Source organism: Neodiprion lecontei, chromosome 2 (assembly GCF_021901455.1).
Source record: "Neodiprion lecontei isolate iyNeoLeco1 chromosome 2, iyNeoLeco1.1, whole genome shotgun sequence".
In the NCBI taxonomy this organism is placed as follows: domain Eukaryota; kingdom Metazoa; phylum Arthropoda; class Insecta; order Hymenoptera; family Diprionidae; genus Neodiprion; species Neodiprion lecontei.
In genome coordinates, this window is record NC_060261.1 from 2,153,638 (window position 1) to 2,170,400 (window position 16,763).

Sequence of the window (16,763 nt, forward strand, 5' to 3'; positions counted from 1 at the left end):
AGTATGAATTAATAATCGTGGACAATTGAAGCTACGAATATTCGAAACCCTTTTTTTATTTTTCCACCTTTTCGAAAAGATCAACGAAATGTCATTTTTTTACACAACTTTGTTACTCAGAACTTGAGGTTGATATTGAATTAAAGATCTAAAATAATACCAAGATACAAAATGGCTATGGAATCATTTTGAAGATTAAATTGAAAAAGAAAAAAGAAATTTGAACTATCATAGAAATGTTTGAAACAATATAAAGCGTAGATAATCCAGGGTGGCTCAACCCCTGGAGGGATTGAGAAAATCAAAGTTAAGTTTCTCTTGCCTGGAATTGGGTATCAATCCGATTGATTCGTACAGAGTAAGCCTGACGCAGCTACGTGGGAGTTGTTGGAGGTTTATGGGGATCCCCCGTAGCGCGTCTAGTCGTTCCTTGGATTATTCGGGGTTTGTTAAGGGTGTAATTACTCCAATGAAACGACAGCGTCCTCGATGCGTACCCACGCACGCATATTGATGACGTTACATAAGTTTATATAATCTGCAACATCATTATTTCCACACATGTATATCATGCCTATTTACTGAGACACCAAAATCGATTCGACATTGAGTCGTCCATCGCCTGCACGCAGTTAAAATATTACATAGTAAAATCTATTCATACTTAATAAATCTGCATAAATTGTATCCACGAATTATAGATATACTAAAAAGAAGATTTATCGTTGCCTCGATTCTCGTGAATTAGAAAAGGCAATTTTTCCCTCGTCGGAAAATATAAAATATTACTCTCGCGATACGAATGATATATAAGGTATTTTACTCGAAAATTTGGCTATAGCATGATAACAGTGAGTTTCCGTATCTGTGGAACGATGCAGTTATATGTGATCCGTGCATCTTGCAATTGATCTCGGTTAAAATATTGTTATTTCATAGGAATAAGCAGAAAAAGAAGGGATTGGCCGCAACGCTGGGATTTAATAATAAACTCTCAACCTATAATTAAATTCCTGTAGTGTATACATACTTATATACATCTATTTATTATATATATATATATATATATATATATATATATATATATATATATATATATGAATATTATATATACATATATACATCCGGCGCAAACTTGTCTATTCAACGATTTTCTCGAGTCGAAGATCTAATTACATTCCATCCTCTTCTCTTCTCTTTTCTTCTTTTCTTTTCTTCTTCTGCTTATTCAATTCAAATTGCAGCAAGGCGTCAGCTGTTTTTGAGTATATAGGTTTACATAGGTACATGTATAAATAGGTATACTTGTATTTGAGTGGTAAATATGTATAGGTACATATATCTGCTGATGATTTTCAATCTCAGGTATTACATACCGTAGAAAATCTACAGGTATATCTTTATGTCTTTAATACAAATCAGTCTCCACGAGACAAGGGGGTTGGAAGAAAGAAAAACAAAAAATAAGAAGAATAAGAAGAAAGAGGAAAAAGAAAACTATATGAAAACCCACGTATACAATGTACATGTACCATATACATAGGTATACCGTATTATACATACAGGTGGGTTGCGGTTTAAAAGATCTGAGTGAATATCGACGAACGACGTGCGAAATATGATTTTACACCAGGGTGGTTCGTACCGCGAAGCGGAAGGGCGAATCAGACGAGAGAGAGAGAGAGAGAGAGAGAGAGAAGCAATTTTACGCTATGACGCTTCCAGTTTCTTAAAATTATATCCGCATCCCCTTTCTCCACGTCGGAGACGACGTTGACGACGACGAGATGACCAGGTCGTAGAAATAATTCAAGTTTCTCATTCAATTTCCTCCGGATGCACTTTATTCACACATCATTTTACCTAGAAATTGTTAGATCTCTCTCTTTTTCTCCATTATTATTATTATTATTGTTGTTGTTGTTGTTAAGCACATTATGTACGTTAAAATCTTTATTTTAATCAAATAAGTATCTATTTTTATATACGATTATGTTTGCTTACGCTTTTGCCGTCCATAAACGTAAAGCAAATTCGCCCGCATTTATACAATTCAAATTACATCTTGCTGAAATTCGCCTGAAGTTATGCAATTTCAGATTAAATACCGTTTGCTTCCAAGTAAACACCACGGCATATGGGGTTGCCTATCACTAGGGAGAACAAATATCGGTAAGACAGATCTATCGCATCGTAATCACTTTCGTCAGGTCAGGGCATGTAATCATTTTCACGAGACCGCAGAATGCGATCACTGAATGCGCCAGCATAGGTTTTAAACGGTGAAATAACTGCTTGGACAAATTCACACAACCTGACGACAAGAGCAACTCCAGCTCAGTCGCGAGGACTTTAAACGCACTATATACCTACCGATAACTCGTACCGATATTTGTTCCCATCAGTGGTAGTCAAACAAACACACTCCGGCCTTTACTTGGCAGCACCGTGTATAGGTTATTTAAAAATGCGCCTACATTCTGACAACTGGGGGTACATTTAGGTGAAACGTGCCGTGAATTGCAAAAATGCCAGCGGATTGACTCTACCTTAAATCGCTCGTGTAACATTTCCACAAAATAACCGGGCATATGTGAAAGAAGATTTTCGAACGATTGAGTTTCATCATAAGGGTTGAGAAGAAAAAAAATCAAAAAGAAAAAAAACTATTCAACTTGTGACGTATACTTGACAGCGGGAATTGTTCGGCGTCTCCGAATGAAAAAATCTTGAGACGCGCGGGAACGTCGCTGTGGAAATTCATTCGAAATACTTATATACATATGTAGGTATACACGTGAAGGCGCTGCATAGTCTCGTCACCCTCGCGACGAGGATGAGGTACGTTTGGGAATTTTAAACCCGAGTGCTCTGCCGGTGATGTAAGACCGTCCGGATAGAGAGACCTCTTATCACCGTCTCTACCATACAAGGCTGTACAATAGGGGCAAGGGTTATAAATGCACAAGGACGACGTGCCTCAACGAAATTAAAACTCCCCGAGAGATGAAAATAGCAATATTGCGCCCCCGCTTCACAGTCCTGCGGAAACATTAATATTAGATATACCTGAAAGTGTGTTATGCGTTAAAAAAAATGCGAGGTAATTTTTTTTTTAAATCTATCAATTTTCAGGATTATATTGTCACATCTATCCCAACTTCCAATATACCCAACACCCTCGGGAAAATACTACCAAACTTCTCAATCGTGTCTGCGACTGTTGTATCAATGCAAAACTTTGCCCTCGTAGTAGACAAGTAACGTTTCGCTGTTCTGATCATCTTCTGCCGTTAATATCTCGTAAATAACCTATTTCCTGCAACAGCACGGAAGGAAGCTGTCATATAACAGCTGCTACCGCTGAATAGTTGTTGCGAGCAAGTTACAATTCTCACACCTTCTTTATCATGTACTAATTTAATATTTATAGCCCGTATTTTTCACTGTTAAATGTTATGAAACTATTTCAATTTAATGTTATAAACAAAAGAAATTTTTCCAAGTGTTATAATTTTTTACTTACAACTTGTATAATTGAAGGCAATACAAAAATTAACAATTTTCAATAATCACTGCACACGGTCAAGATCTTCAGTTGTAAGAAAAAGTAAAATGGTGTGTAAAAAAAATGATATCAAAAAAAAAAAAAAAATTAAACACCGAGAAAAATATCACCGTAATAATCCGATCCACGTGTCTCGACGACCCGGAAAAAATAGCGTCGCCCCCATTTATATCGCGCGATTCAAATCACCCGTCTTTTCACACATACACCCCTACGTATAAAATCTATGCCCATGTATTTGATACCTCGCGACATATCGCGATAAGACATAATGAATCGAAGCTGGAAAGTGTTCAAGTTGGAAAGAAGGAGAGGGAAAAAAAAGGTAGGTAAAAAAAAATAAAAAATATCAAACAACAAACAACGCGGTAAAACTTATGCACGATGGTGTATAATCCGTGTGCATATGCGTGCAGATTCACTCGTACGTGTGCATAGACGTAGGTATAACGGAGTTTGTCGATCGTGCTAACAGGTAGGTCCTCCACCGCGCCCAACGCGAGTCGCGGTGGGAAGCTGTATCGATTGAAAGCTCCGCCGGGGACTACGGCCTGCCTGACTCAGCCTCTACTTCTACTACTGCCACCGCACCCTTCTCTCTCTATCTCTCTCTCTCTCTCTCTCTCTCGCCTCACTTATAATATTATACCTACGCGGGTATAACAACACAACATGGTACCGAGTTGTCTCGAAACCTCGAACCCCAATATACACAAAGCTACGTCACACGGTACGGAAAGAAAGTCAAAAGATTAAAAAAATATTGATGGGAAATTTAAGGTTGGGTAAATCCGCCTGCATGTATGCAACTTAGGGTACACGATTTAACAATCGTCATTTGTTTCGTGGGACGTCAATGTGATTGATGGAAGCGAGAAATATTCGGCCAATTGTGAGAAATGAAGAAATGTCGATATCGATGGGTAAAGTGAATACCTTGAAACAGAAAGTTAAAACAATAAAAAAAAAATATTTGTAATACTGCGTGTAACGAGAGAATTCGTAGAAATGTATGATGGGAAATTTTACGGTGAGTAAATCAGCCTGTACTTATGCAATTTAGGGTACACGATTTACCGATCGTCATTTGTTTCGTGGTAAATCAATTATACGGTTGGAGGAAGTGTGAATATGCGGCCAATTATGAAGAATTGGGAAATACCGATATCCACGGTTAAAGTAAATACCCTGGATCAGAAAGTTAAAACAATGAAAGAAATATATGTATAATACTGCGTGTAACGGGAGAATTCGTAGAAATTGACGGTGGAAAATTTGACGGTGGGTAAATCCGCCTGTGCTTATGCAATTTAGGGTACGCAATTTACCGTTCGACATTTGTTTCGTGGTAAATCAATTATATGGTTGGAGGAAGTAATGAATATTCGACGAATTGTGAGAAATGAAGAAATATCGATATCGACGAGAAAAGTGAATGCCCTGATTAATTGCATAAATGCAAGCGGATTTATCGAATGTTGAATTGCTCGCCACACATTTCCACGAACTCTCCCGATATATACAAATTTTATATACATTTGTTAACTTATTTTTTTTTCCTTGTTCTCAGTCAAGTTCCTTTCATCGTTTTTGTTTTTCCTAGTAATAACGGATTGAGGTTTATCAATCGCTGAAAAGATTCGCACTTGTTCATAATGTATTAACGATCGTGAAAATCGTTGATGAAGTAACTACGCACAACAAATAATCTTAATATATTCATATAACACACGTACGAGTCTGGAAATTGGAATGCGCGCGCGTCCATGGTTTTCTTTCCCTAGTAGCCTCTAGGCAATGGATACGTGCCAAGGGTAAAGAAAAGGGTATAGATATGAGATTGGGTGAAAATAAGACGCGGGGAGAAAAGAGAATACAAAGAGTAACTTGGAACCGCACTTTCGAATCACGAAACTCCGTCATCGTCCCCCAATCTTCGTATATATAATATATACATAGATAAGTGGGATACATGAATTATTATGTGAATGTATACACACGCTTGGAATTTAAAACAGGTCTGTTGTCAAGATTATATGCATAAATCATTTATATCTAATACATTTTTTCTAACTGAATCAAATTCTAGGCATACACGTAACATGATATAGATATTTTATTACTGCTTATTATAGGACAAAAAAATATGATTTCAACATTTCGTTGAACTTTTTTGTGCATTCTAATTTTTCCCCTTGGTTTTTTTTTCCTTCTTTCATTTCTTTTTTTTTTCTTGTACATACGTCAATTTCCACAACGTAACTGTGAATTTTAAACCGTTTCCGTGAAATGCATTCAAGTCGAAAAGACAATCGTTTGCATGAATTGAGGGAAAAAAGAAGAAGCTCGAGATAACAAAGGAAAAAAGCCTGCACCCTCTTTCGCCGCGAGGAAAACGCCGGTTATTCAGCATAGTCTAGCCACCGATGTCGGCGTTTCTATATGTAGTTAGCGACTCGTCGGCGACACCGGCTGACTAAAGCGGATTACTACTACTTGTTCGTTTACTGAGCGTTCTGTTCTTACAATACAGATGCTCTCTTACAATTAATAATAATAATAATAATAATAATAATAATAATAATAATGGCAGTAGTGATAATAACTGTGTATTGCAAATCGTGACTTCCGTTACTGATTGTCAGATTTTCATTCGACACGATTCAATTTTTACTGTCTTTTATCGTTAGTTTAATTTTGTTCGTTCGTTTCTCCTCGCCTGTATTATCCGTTAAGAAAAATACATACATATACATGATATATTCTTCTTCGATCCATCCTTATCTCAGTTTCATTCACCGAGTTGGAGTACAGCTTAAAAGGTTCGCCAATTTAGGAGAGTGGCACGGATTGAATTATACATTGAACAGAAGTTTGCTAACACTCTATGGTACCTGTGTACAATACAAACACCGTGCAATTATATTCACGCTGCACGCGCTGCCATGCGTTCAGTTTATTCTTATTTTATTTTATTCTTATTTTATTTTATTCTTTAATATCATCGATTCATCCACATACTCATTCATTTTGCAGTAGTTACTAAGAAATTATAGTAAAAAAAATGAATAAATTGTTCTTAATCTTAAAAACATACCTTCATATACGCATTTTTATGCGTATTTTCCATACGCAAAGTACCCGTTTCTATGATGGTCGAGTGACGGAGTAATGAAAAAACCACTTGTAAGTTGTAGGAGTGTTGAAAGTGGTCTTCTCTGTACTCCGCGCATGCGCTGTCGCGAACAAATCTGACATGACGCGACCCTAACCTCAATTTCGTGTTTCGTGAAAAACCGCGGAACGTACTCATGTTATATAAACAATCTCGTTCAACAAAGAGGCAACGGTCTTTTCGCCTCGCGCATTTTCAATATTCGTTTTCGGCTCCCCTACGACTCATATTGCAAACTTACGCTTGGCCCGAAAAGACCGAGTCTCCCTCCTGGTTACACAATAAACTATTTCAGGTGATTGCAACATTATATTGTCTCTTTATTCAGCTCATTATTACTATAATTTTCTCATAATACGGCATCACGCATGATGTGGAACCCAAGCCATCGAGTATGTATATACATATTCTATAGTCCATGTCTGGTTGATTGATTGCTTCTGCATCGGTTACGAGGTCGCGAGTTTCCAGAGAGGTCGTCGTCTTTTCGCGCGACGGCAGACGGTGAACGAACGAAGCTATAATTTCGTATTTCCAATATGTATGTACCTACTTGCAGATTGCCTGTTCGGTTTAGCACAGCTTGCCCAAGGATTATTGAATAATTTAATATTCACAATAAAATGTAGGCGGATTTTGTTAAAATGTGCCTTAAATTGCATAATTGCAGGCGGATTTGAAAATTACATATCCGTATTGCATAAATGCAGGCGGATTTTGTTAAAATGTATCCAAATTGCGTACTTGCAGGTGGATTACGTTAATGCATATCCTAGATTGCATAAATGCAGGGGGATTTCGATAACTTGTATCTGAATTTCATAAATATTGGCGAATGTATCCTATATTAGATTGCCCATTTCACACTTTGACAAAATGACCCGCTACATGTACAAGCACACCTGCGAAAGCTTTCGGCTTCTCGCCGAACTTAACACCGTATAGAATGAGCTTTATTCAGATTATCCCTGCGACATGGCATGCGTGCGCAATATATACCGTGTAACATGCAAACTCCATTTCCTTGTAGTTTAGGTTGATTGTAAGTAAATTGAAAGCGCAGCGGGATATCGAAAATTAACTTACTTTGTTGAATTCCTCAATCAAATGTAAAAATTTCTTTTACACACTCTGACTATGCTGGTATTGTTATTTTCTTTTTCTCCTCTCCGTCTGATTTCTTGTTTGTTCCATTCTTACTTTAGAATGATATCAAAAACACAAGAAAAAAGTGATCGGATCAAGAAAGTTGTTTCCAACAAACCGAAATAACGAAACAGAAAAAGGAATCAGTAAAATCGATATACCTATGTATATACCCTAATATTTTGTGTCTTTAGGTATGTACCGTGTAAATTTATGTGTAATAAATTTGGAGGACAACTTGCAGCGATCGCATATAACCTTACTTGAAATAGCATAATTTGCTTTTGCACGCTACGATTTTATTGCTACGATCTGTATTGAAAACAAAACGGTTTGTATATACACAAATATAATATAGCTATATAACGTGAAAAAACGTGAAATATTTATAAAAACAGCGTAGAAGTTGTTGTGTTTACAGGAAATTGCACGTGCTGGAAATAACAAACTTCTATAAACCCCGTGCGTATTCGAACAATATAAAATTTCAGCCGAAATGATCAGCTGATTGCTCACCTCGGCGCCATGTTGATTTCCGGAGTTCAAATATGAAGAAATTGTCTGCCGTTGAATCGAATTGACGTATGCGAAAAAATATATTTTTATCTTACGCAGAATCCATTCTCTACATTCATCCGGAATGAATCAACCTACAAAAACTGTAACATTAGTATTTGATTGTGTCAAGTGCAGTCTAACATGGAAATTTTTTTGCCTCGAATTCGTAATATCATAATCAAATATTTATACCTGTTATCGTCATACGGACTTTAACACTGCATAAAATTTGCAGAACACGCAAACTTATGAAATACAAAAAAAATGTTATATCGAATATAGAATTGCTGTATGCTGAGATGTATATTATATATATATAAATATATAAAAAAATATATAAATAAAAAATATATAAAAAATAAAAAATAAAAAACAGAGTATATAATTATAGACGTACAGGTTCTAAGCCTAGTCAATGTCGCGCATTCATAATATATAATCGTGTTGTTAACGTGTTTTTTTATTCATTTTCTCCTCATACCTAACTGGCAATTTTCCAACTCAAATTTATCCGCACGTGCGACCGCACGTGTTTCAATTACATATAAAACAGATATGCATATGTTTATATTCACGATGTATACATATATGTACACGTCACCTCGTCGCTGATACAGTAAATGTTTCAATAACTCTTTAAACTGTAGGTGCATTCGCTGTTATAAATGCAAATAATATTTTAGTTCCAGCTATCATAGATTCCGGATACAAAAAAAAATATGCTGAGAATTTAACGTTAAATTCGAAAATATCGCGATGTATTATGTTCGATTATAGTTATGAATTTTGAAAACCGTGAAGTGGAAACCGTTGAAACCCGTTTTTCTACAGAATTATGGAATGAAAAAAATTCAAGTTGGTTGTATACGTGCTTTATCCTTACCCAAGCTCATAATAAAACAATGTCTGAAAAATGACAGACATTCGTGAAAAAACGTCTCGTGCATTGTATTTTTTTTTTTTTTTTTTTCGTTCACGATTTTTTACGTGTGCTGTTTTTTTCCGACACCTCGTATATATTATATACATATACTCGACTGCGCGATCCTTGAACCAAAAAAAAAATCTTATCACCTCGATCAAATATCCTTATAATATCACAATATATAAGAATTACATAGATATACGTTTATATTCGCACGTGTGACGCGAAGAAACCAGATCCATGCCAATATATATGTATAGAGAAAAAAAAATGTACGAGGGAAGAAAAACGTCATGGATATATAAACGAAGGTTACAGGGTGAGAAAAAAAATTCCAAATCGTAAAATATGATCGTGCATTGTGTACATTGATGTTATTCGCCTCGAAGAAAGCTTCTTCTCATGATGGATATCAGCTATAATTTTAAAGTAGGTATAACGTGTCGCTGAAACATGCTGCGCATCGGCATTTAAACAATCAGCAATATCTGTATAATTATAAGGGAGTAACAGAGACGGAAGTGGGTAATAAGCGAGACGAGAAGCCAGAAACTACATCGCGTTGCCGCTGGTGCTGCTCCTGCTGCTCGGCAAGGAAAGATCATTCAAACTTTATACAAGAGCTGTATTTCCCGTTCGCTCCGTGATACACGATCGCGTTTATAGTCAGACAATTACAAGTATACATCATATATCCATATAGATAAATTATACCATTTAACCCGTTCACTTTAAAACGAAAATATTGACTCAAAATGCCTTTGATTGAGTAAAGAAAGACTTTTGGGACTATTTTCAGATGTTTTAGACATGTTTCGGAAATCGCTGGTTTCTTTTCTTTTTTTTTTCAAAATTACCGTTTTTCTCGCAATGTGAGAATAATTCCACAAAATAAACAGCGGCAATCGATTTGTCAGAAAATTTTACTCCTGTTTCATATACTTGACAATTATTTAATATGCAGTATATATCGAGAAAATCTTAAAAAACGAATATCAATATTGTACACTATTGTGTACAAAAAAGCGAATGGGTTAGTTTCACCTTTTAGTAATTAATAACACAATTTTTTTATGCACAGATCTAGGTGTGTCATAAGATTAATACTTAATATAATTGGTTATACACACATCGTGTAAGCTAAAGTACAATTATGGGTCAAGTGTGGTCAATATGCCGGCGAATAAGAAGCCTATGCATGTACATGTGCATGCCTACCTACATACATGCACACATATGTCGACAGGTCGATCGATTTGTACAAAACCAATCCTCGAGAATAGGTCGAATAGGTATGTATACCTAATTGTACTTACATAGGGACTTGCACGACCTCGGACTGTATGATAATATACATGTATGTATTACCTCAGTTGCGGTTAACTTGTATCTCATTTTCCGTGCGAGGTGTTACATAGGCCAGAAGTTAGTTCAGTTCGGTCGATACTCGCAAACGTTATTTATATAACGCGAGCATGCTTTACGCGTTTTTCCATGCGTGTTTTCCGTACGCAAAGTACCTGTTTTCATGACGGTCAAGTGAGTCGGCGAATGCGCATGCGCGGAGTACTGAAAAGACCACTTTTAAGTCCTAGGAGTGTTGAAAGCGGTCCTTTCCGTACTCCGCGCATGCGCTGTCGCGAACAAATCCGACATTACGCGACCATAACCTCGATTTCGTGCTTCGTGAAAAAATGCGTAGCATACTCTCGTTATGTGAAGAATCGTGCGCGTCAAGGAGGCAACGGTCTTTTCGCCTCGCGTATTTTCAATATTCGTCTTCGGCTCACCTACGACTCATATTGCAAACTTACGCTCGGCCCTAAAATATCGAGTTTGCATCCTTGTTACACAATATAATATTATTGAAGTTCAACGATCGCGGTTCTTCAATTACTTGCAGAAAGAATCATATTTACATACAATTGAAATTTAGGTATACATATACCTATAATGTAGGCAAAACATTGAATTTCATATAAATGGATCATATTATATTTGTATACATGAATGCACAGAGAAAAGATTTGTTTGATTTGACGAAATTTCGTTGAAAAATGAGTCATTTTTCATTCAAGGAAAACGTGGTCAGAACGACATTTTGCCTTATCAAATGTAACCGTATGCATTTGAATTACCAAAGAGAAAAAAAATAAAAAAAAAATAACAATTTCGCCATACTTGGTAAAGTGAACAAATTCTTTGTTTTTTTACGTACATTATTTCATACTCGGAATCTCTGTCGCAATATCACAAACATCTGGAATTTTCCGTAGTGTAGGTTAGGATTGGGTATAATATAAATTATATACTATATATTACAATATAGGTGGTTATGTATGTACCCAAACCGGCTCGTTTTCTCTGAGAATAAGTCTTCTCCGTGTTTCTAATTCACCCCTTAGATCCTCTCACGTACCTACGCCCGGTGGAATTCGGGAATTCGCGGTTCGCCGGCTGACGTAACGTCGACGGCAATGTAGATACGTGTTACATACATATACCATGCCTATATAACGCATATATACGGTTCCGTTCTACCTACTTCGAGAGAGGGTTCCATGTAATTTCAGCTTAAAACGGTGGGATTTTATTTTACGAGCCTGCACCTACATTCTATATACACATATGATTCATATCTATACACACATAATGCACATACATATATCTTATATATACATATATAATATATAAGGTATGTACGCCACGTGTAATGACTGGAGCTGAGAACCGGGCGCCGAATAAAGGTCGATGAATTCGGGTAGTTGTTGTTTCGTGTGTAAAAAAGGAAAGGATTCTGGCGGTGACATCAAAGCTACAATTTTACCGTACAATTTTATATCTTTAACAAGGGAGGGGATGATGGTCCACTGGATCCCGAGATTTGCCACTTTTCATCGTTACGCATATTCACGATTTTTGAAATTTCACGTACGATTTTTCAAAAAAGTATTGGCTCGATCCCTGCAAGCAAAAATCCGGTGCGGATATCCTTTTACGGAAAGATTAAGAGCGCAACACTTATCGAGTAATCCGACTTTCACTGCCGACCAATGAGAAAGCGCGCTGCTGACGCTGCGCATGCGCAACGCGATGTTTGAGTCACGTGTCACTCAGCCGATTGGCCGAAAGTTGAGAACGCTGTAACGCGGGTACGGAGGGCTCTCCTAAGTTCCCAAAAAGGATATTTGAGCCGGGATTTCGTCGGAAAACTAATAAAACCGTGAAAATTTATACATACATGGTGGGTAAAATGAATTGGGTGGAGAAATGAAAAAGGAGAATCTTATCGTTTTATCGAAAAATGTACGGGAGCCATGGAATAGAAGAAAAATGATACATAACTACGGGAGAGATGATCACAGGAAGAGAACGACTTTACTCTCAAAGCGTTGTCGTCAGGCGCATCGCGAGAGTGACAAGCGTACGTAAAATTACCGGATCACGATAGCCTGAAAGTAAAACGATGAGTCGCGAGACTAGAATAAAGGAAGAGATTGTCTAAGCAAGAAACAAATCCAATAACGATTTTACTCTTTCACGTTCGATGAAAACTGTTTGCTACAGTTCTAGGACTAAATCCACCTGGATTGATTATCCCCGGACTGAATTTCCCGGACAATATGCAAGCGAATCAATTCACCACGTAAAAAATTACCCCACTCAAAAATTCTTCCGGACATTCATTTTAATTTATTCATTTATTTTAAATATCAGAGTTTCTTCCGTATACAGCAGGTATATTTATTTCATTTTATTTACTATTTATTATCCTGGAGATTTTATTCGGAGAGATTTTAGGCCGAGGGAAAATTTCGTTCAGGGTGATTTTGCCCGGAAAATTTAGTCCGGGGGAAATTTATTTCACGGAGATATAAACCGGATGCCGGTTAGGTTGGCTTCAGGGTTAAATTGCTTTTATGGCAGCTTGCAGGGGAAGAAACTCGTCCAGCAACAACAAAGAATGATACAAAATCTTTATTCGTCAAGTTTTTATTATTAATCATATCGTCGCGTGACTAACGCTGCTTTTGCCACGATAAACCCACAAAGCATAAAACTGTTATAAGAAACGTCCGCAATTCATCGATCAGTTCAGTATTGCTTGATATTATTATATATGTATATACCATGAATATGCTATATATGAAAAGAAATTCCGAAACGAAAAGTATCGAAAGAAAATTTTTTTTTGTAAGAAAAAAATGTTCAACCATACATGACGAATCTGTATATACATATAAGATTCAAATTTTGTTAGGACAATCTTTATTTCAATCCGACGTTAATAATGTGTAAGGCCGAAACCGCAGATATGACAAACACAGATAGATATCGTAAAACAAGAGTTATAGACATCGTCTACATTGCATGATACGGAAATTTAAATTAGCCGTTATCTTAACGTTTTGAAACCGTTCCAAACTCGCGTGGAATTTTGATTCGTAGCTCGTGAATTTGAACGAATTCATTATAGGTATCTTTAAAAGAGAATCTCTTCGTTACTCTGTCTTTATATCTATTCTTGTATATCTCGTACAACGATCGCGCTATTATTGCTACCTACCTATAGAGTGAATAATTGTGTTATAATATCGCGGCTTTAATAATAATTGAATAATCACACAGGTACGCAGTAGCCAATCTGAAATTAAACGAAACTGGATTGCAAAAACGCCCTACGTAGTAACGTACGCAATTACGAAGATTTTGCTCGATGAGTATATATATATACGGAGTTATGAAACACTTCAAGATACCAGCACCTACTCGAAGGAGATGTGGGGGGGTGTAAAATCGTTTGATTAGCTGAAACTGATTGTGAAATTGAAATGGGTCTAAACCCCGAGTTCAGATTCTGCGGCGGGTTCAAATTGCGTCGTTAATATTTCAAAACTATCATATTACACAGAGGAAACTGAATCTGATGATCGAACAAATTTACCCCGCATAAAATAAGCCAGAAATTTAAAACTTTAACTTCGAATAATTTTAACGAGCAAAGTTAAGGTAATTAAAAAATTCACCCGAATACAAAAACAAGATAGAAAATCGATTTTTATTTTTTTCATCGCTCGCGATAAAATAGGGACGGAGATTTTATTTCATTTACTTGAAATCGGTATTTAAACGGCATCCTTGAAATATAAAATATATAACAGTTTACGCATATTTTGGCACGTGTAGACATCGTTAATTATATTCGTGTATTCGTCAACAAAAACACGTATCCAGACGGCTGGGGGGGGGGAGGGGGGGGCGCTACTTTGGTTTACTTTTTTTCTCTTTGGAAATTACTCTGTAATACAAACCGATATGAGACGAATGAAAAAACGAAAAGTGAAGGGGGGTGGGAGCAAAAACAGACGCTGGCGTGAAAGAAATGCAGACAAATATATTTTTGTTTTCCCCCGAGTTCTGAAAGCCGCGGGAGTAATAAAAGTCAGACGGGGTTCCACAAGTTCGTTACACTTCTTTTCTTCAACCTGAAAATATAATCGGATATGCTTATGTGTGGAAATGAAATTGAAATTCTTACTTTCTATGTTGCGTTCGTCTTCTTTAATCGAGACGAAACTCCGTCTGGTCTTTTCTGTCTTCGGTAATTTCAAATTTCTTCGCCGATAATATTATAATCGATGAATATTAATCGTAGAATAATTTAACCGCGTCGGTTTAAACATGTTCAAAACGTCGTCGTATTATTTATATTTAAAAAAATCTTTATGTATACGTGTAATTATACATGTATCGATGAATTTTTAAAAGAAACTTTCTCCAAACTCATAATCACCATACGTGCTCGTATAATATTATTATTATTATTATTGTTGTTGTTATTACCGTTTTTTTTGTTTAATACATTTGTATTTGCGTCTCATTTGTCGCTTATAGACACATATGATTAATCGTACAGAAGTATTAATGGAAACGTGAATTATTACACACGGTTTCTGTCCATTTAGAATAACATTTATACATAGAAAGCACTTTCGTTGAAAAACGTAATGACAATTAAATGTTCCCGTTCACGATACCGCATCACTTTCGTCGAATTCGTGTAACCGGTGCTTCGAACCTTTATGCAGATGAAACACCTGCAAAATTTTTTTTTACTTTATTCTAGTTGACAATCGTACGCACTATATCGTATATATGTATAACTGCACGTACGGTGCGCGGATTTATTTTCATCTGCGTTCTAGACTAGCGTCATCGTCGTTGAAACCGTTTGTCGTTTGCCAAGAATTACAAAGGTGGTGTAGACGGTAGGTAGGTGTGTATATATGTAAGTACTCGAGTACGACAAACCGAGCGAGCTGCTCGACGCGCGGTATTATTCTTTTTATCGTTATGCGATTTCATAGAATGTATATAAATTATTATAAGAATTCAGAAGATACAGAAGAAGAGAAAATTAATACTAAATTAATAAAGAAACGTTTTTGTTTTTCTTATGTATTTTGTTTTATTACATGCGTAACATAAACCAACTCTACAAAACAATTTATACGGACACGTACGTATATGGATGTATAGAATTATTTATACCTTATTTTAAACTTTATATCATTTATGTACGTAAATATTAGTATAATTTAATTTTAATATGGAAGAGAAAAAAAAAAGACGAGATATAATTTTCGAGTTTACTTCTTTTTAATACACGGTGTAGATATTGGAATACAGTTTCAGGAATATTGTTAAATTTTTCTGTGTTTTTATTCTCGATAATCCACTAACCAACTGTACGGCATTTACTTGCGGCGAACCGGAGGTCGTCGCGGCGCTTGACACCGGCGGACTGACTGATTTCGGAATTTCCTACTTCCAGCGACTAACTACGAGACGTATGAAGTTTGATGGAAACCGCCCGCGCCCGGATCTCCGAGTCCCCCTGACGCCGGGCAACTTGCGCGCGCTGCCCTCAAGTGGCGTAGACTTACTGAGACAAGTTTATGGGTTCGACAGTTTCGAAGTTTTTCAACAACCAGGCGCGATATCTCGCGGCGCGACGGTCAACCATGAGACACGAATACTCGGGCCTTCTCTATCTTACCGACCGAGGTGGTTATCTTATCTAGGTAAGATCGCGTTGCAGTGCTGATGGGCCGATCTTTGCCAAAGTGCAGATATGAGAAATTTGAACGAAGCGTTCGACTAGCTGACTTCCGAATATTGATTAACCGAACGGTTCTACGGGTTCTACGTCACCCTTTTGCTACGTGAAATATGTGTCTCAACAATGAATAACGAATGTATGCAAATTCCACAAGTCAAGTTTGATTTCCCATATACTGAAGTTCTATTTTAAGGCTTTGTAGTTACGACGTTAACTGAATTCTAAACGCCGTTTTAGGGCAGAGGTTTACTCAGTATTGACTCACGTT

The 16,763-nt window shown here is 36.7% G+C and overlaps 1 protein-coding gene across 4 annotated transcripts in view; it reads right to left on the reverse strand.

Annotated features, from left to right (window-relative positions):
- LOC107222289 (melatonin receptor type 1B-A-like) overlaps positions 1-16,763 on the reverse strand; it is a 45,739-nt gene that overhangs the window by 12,600 nt on the left and 16,376 nt on the right. The window contains exons 1-2 of one of the 4 annotated variants that reach the window (XM_046732037.1): positions 16,117-16,335; positions 14,912-15,470 (exon numbers count right to left, since the gene is read on the reverse strand). The exons of 1 other annotated variant lie outside the window; for it this stretch is intronic. The gene's annotated coding sequence lies outside the window, so the exon portion shown is untranslated. Of the gene's footprint in view, positions 1-14,911; positions 15,471-15,924; positions 15,949-16,116; positions 16,336-16,763 lie in introns of those variants that run through there. 2 more of the 4 variants (XM_046732038.1, XM_046732036.1) reach the window with 2 other exon arrangements.